Source organism: Centruroides sculpturatus, unplaced genomic scaffold (assembly GCF_000671375.1).
Source record: "Centruroides sculpturatus isolate CEXI.00-Female unplaced genomic scaffold, Cexi_2.0 scaffold153, whole genome shotgun sequence".
NCBI lineage: Eukaryota > Metazoa > Arthropoda > Arachnida > Scorpiones > Buthidae > Centruroides > Centruroides sculpturatus.
In genome coordinates, this window is record NW_019384491.1 from 659,343 (window position 1) to 662,883 (window position 3,541).

At 35.1% G+C, this 3,541-nt stretch overlaps 1 pseudogene; it reads right to left on the bottom strand.

Annotated features, from left to right (window-relative positions):
- Positions 1 to 1,892: 1,892 nt before the first annotated feature.
- Positions 1,893 to 3,541, bottom strand: part of LOC111621794 — a 4,063-nt pseudogene continuing 2,414 nt past the window's right edge.

A 3,541-nucleotide genomic window follows, 5' to 3' on the forward strand; every position in this document is an offset into this window, starting at 1 on the left:
CTTGCCACAGGCTGTGAAATAGTATTAAATTCAGTAAAAATAAGGAAAAAAGAAAAGAATAATTACAAAAGACAACTTTACAAACATATTAATATAATTAGACAAAATAACAGAATAAATAGTAATACTGGTAGAAAAATGCACCAATTATGGCGAAGAATCATAGAGGACCCACGTGTCTGAAGGATAAAAAGAACAATCAAAAGTGGAGACGAGGAGTAAATCAAATTGAACAGGAAGAGATGTAAGTTGTAAAATGGTAAATAAATATAAAAAAAGCAGATATAATGTAAAACATTAATGTAATAGCTTTAATTTACACTATTATTGTTGTTATTGGTTAAAATTGAATGTCCGGTGGAGTTAAAAACGAAAGAAATAAGTCTGAAAATTGTAAGAATTTTATTAATGCATATAAATAAATAAGTTTGTCGGAAAATGTTAAATGTAATTTTAAAATTATTTTATTGCTTTAATTTATATAGAATAAACTACAAAAATATCTACTGAGGCGGGACGAAAGAGTCCGAAACGCAATATTATGTATGTGTCCAGGTATATTAAATAAAATAAAAAAATGTTTTCTGTGAAACTCTGTAGCTTTATCTGTAAAGCCAGTATAATAAGTCCTGATATTAGAAATTACGTACTTGTAGACGAAAATTTATATTTTAATAATCATAGGAAGGTCGGACACCCAGTAGTCACTGAGGTGACTTGGACAATAAAGATTGAACTCAAGATAAGTGCTCGAGCTCTGGCTCTGGTGATACAACCCAACGGAGACCATCCTTCCTTGCTCTCGAGTCCGACCTCTAACCTATCCTATAGTTTTACACCGCATTAAGCTGTTTTACACGCACTCAACCAAGAACTGAGTGATGCTTATCTTCTCGGGCTGCGCGGCTCCCTTCCCAAAAGGGGCCCGTTTAACATATAGTTGAGCTATAGGTTTTTAGACCTATCCCTTCTCAGTGTATATTCTCATGACGTACCCCTAATGTGTATTAAATTTCAACTCTCAACTTCTAACTGTTTGGGCTCTGCGCTNATATCTGCTGAGGCGAGACGAAAGAGTCCGAAACGCAATATTATTTATGTGTCCAAATATATTAAATAAAATAAAAAGTTGTTTTCTGTGAAACTCTGTAGCATTATCTCTAAAGCCAGTATAATAAGTCTTGATATTAGAAGATACGTACTTGTAGACATAAATTTTTATTTTAATAATCATAGGAAGGTCGGACACCCAGTAATCACTGAGGTGACATGGACAATAAAGATCGAACTCAAGTTAAATGCTCGAGCTCTGGCTCTGGTGATACAACCCAACGGGGACCAGCCTTCCTTGCTCTCGAGTCCGACCTCTAACCTATCCTACAGTTTTACACCGCATTAAGCTGTTTTACACGCACTCAACCAAGAACTGAGTAATGCTTATCTTGTCGGGCTACGCGGCTCCCTTCCTAAAAGGGGCCCGTATAACATATAGCTGAGCTATAGGTTTTTAGACCTATCCCTTCTCAGTGTATATTCTCATGACGTACCCCTAATGTGTATTAAATTTCAACTCTCAACTTCTAACTGTTTGGGCTCTGCGCTCGACTAACAACTGATTTATACAATTTTCCTTTCAGATTGCAGCTAATTTACTTGTAGCATAACACACCGCTCAGCTTCCTCCAGTTCATCCATCCACATTGAATTCTATGCTGCACCTCCGGGTTCAATCCTCCTCCCATCTCGACAAATGTTTCAAGATATTAAAAACTCGGAACAAAAAAGAGCGGCACATTTGGGATTTTAATATTACATTCATCTCTATCATTCAGAGTCATATAAGCTGTTTTAGTTCTGCTAATCTTCATGCTTCTTTTTTCCAAAACTTTTCTCTAACCCTCCAGTTTCTTCTCAGCCTTGGTTTGGGAAAGTTCACACAGCACACTATCATCCGCAAACAGCATACTCCACGGAGCCTCACGCTCCACGCCACACATCAACACGTCCATTATTAAGTCAAACAAATAAGGACTAAGGACCGATCCCTGATGTAAACCAACATTAACGAAGAACCCTTCTGTAGTGTCCACACTACTCTTAACTTGAGTCTCCGCTCCCTCGTACATTTCCTTGAGGATCCTAACATATTTTTCTGGAACATTCTTTTCCCTCACACATCTCCATATCTCTTGCCTTGTTACCCTTTCTAGATCTATGAGCACCATATGCATTCCCTGCATTTCTCTGCATTTATCTGTGCCTTTCCATCAGCTGTTTTACAGCAAAGATAGCATCAGTCGTACTCCTTCCGGGCAAAAAGCCAAACTGTTCCTCTCCAATCTCAGATTCTTGCTTAATTCGTCTTTCTACAATTTTTTCCTAAATATTTATAGTATGGAACAATATTATTATACTTTTGTAATTTACGCAGTTCTGTGTATCCCCTTTACCTTTAAAGATCGGCACAAGAATGCTCTTCCTCCATTCATCTCGGCTCTTCTCCTGCTGCCAGAGTTTCTTCATAAGATTCCAGAAGATACCAATTTCTTACTTATCCAAATTTCTCCAAGTCTCAACAGGAATTCGACCAGTGCCTACTGCTTTTCCCATCTTCATTTTCCTAAGCACACTTCTCTGCTAATATTTTGCAGAGAGGAAGTGAAAAGTAAAGTACATAGAAAAGTAACATTGAAAATAATCAATATAAAATTACAACTGCTTGGCTGTATTAAAAAGGTTACTAATATTCAGATTGTATTAATTAACTATGAAAATTGAAACTTATTGGTACAAGAATTATTAAGTTTCAATAGGTAAAAGTGTTAAAAACAAAAAGTCTAGTAATCCACGGATATAAAAATAATTTGTTTTTAAATTTACTACTAATTTTTATTTTGAGAGCAGAATTTTGGGCTCCTTGCAAGACGCGCTTCTGTGCATAAATCTGGCACTGGCTATACTTACTCCAAAAATCTTAAATACTCCTTTTCTCGCTATGTCTGTTGTTTGTTTTGCTATCCCTTTCCGTAATTTCGAATACTGACCGAAATGCCTATTATAAAGATTATGTGAGTAACAATACGAATGTGTTTAACTGTAGCATGGTACCAACTCGTTCAATGTAAGGTGTGTTTCAAATTTATACGGACACGAAAAAATTAAAGTGAAACACAAATTTGCTGCATTAAGTGACAAATGTTTTATTAAAAATAATATGGATTTACATGTTTCTACACTGCAAAATAAGAATTTTAATCAAACATTAATATTTTGTTACTGAAAATAATATTTTTGAAAATCTTATACAAAAAAACTGTTACATATTTATCCGGACAGGCACTCATTTTATGACTTAAACAGAATATTGTTTAGTTTCAAGCATTGAAATATGCAAATTAGCTTACATATCTAATTGTAATACAAATTCTTTACGTTGTTCAACGTTCTAAAATGGGTAGAACAAAGAATTTATCTGATTATGAAAAAGGGCAGATTGATGCCTATAAATCACAAGGCAAGTCAATAAGAGAAATTGCAGCAT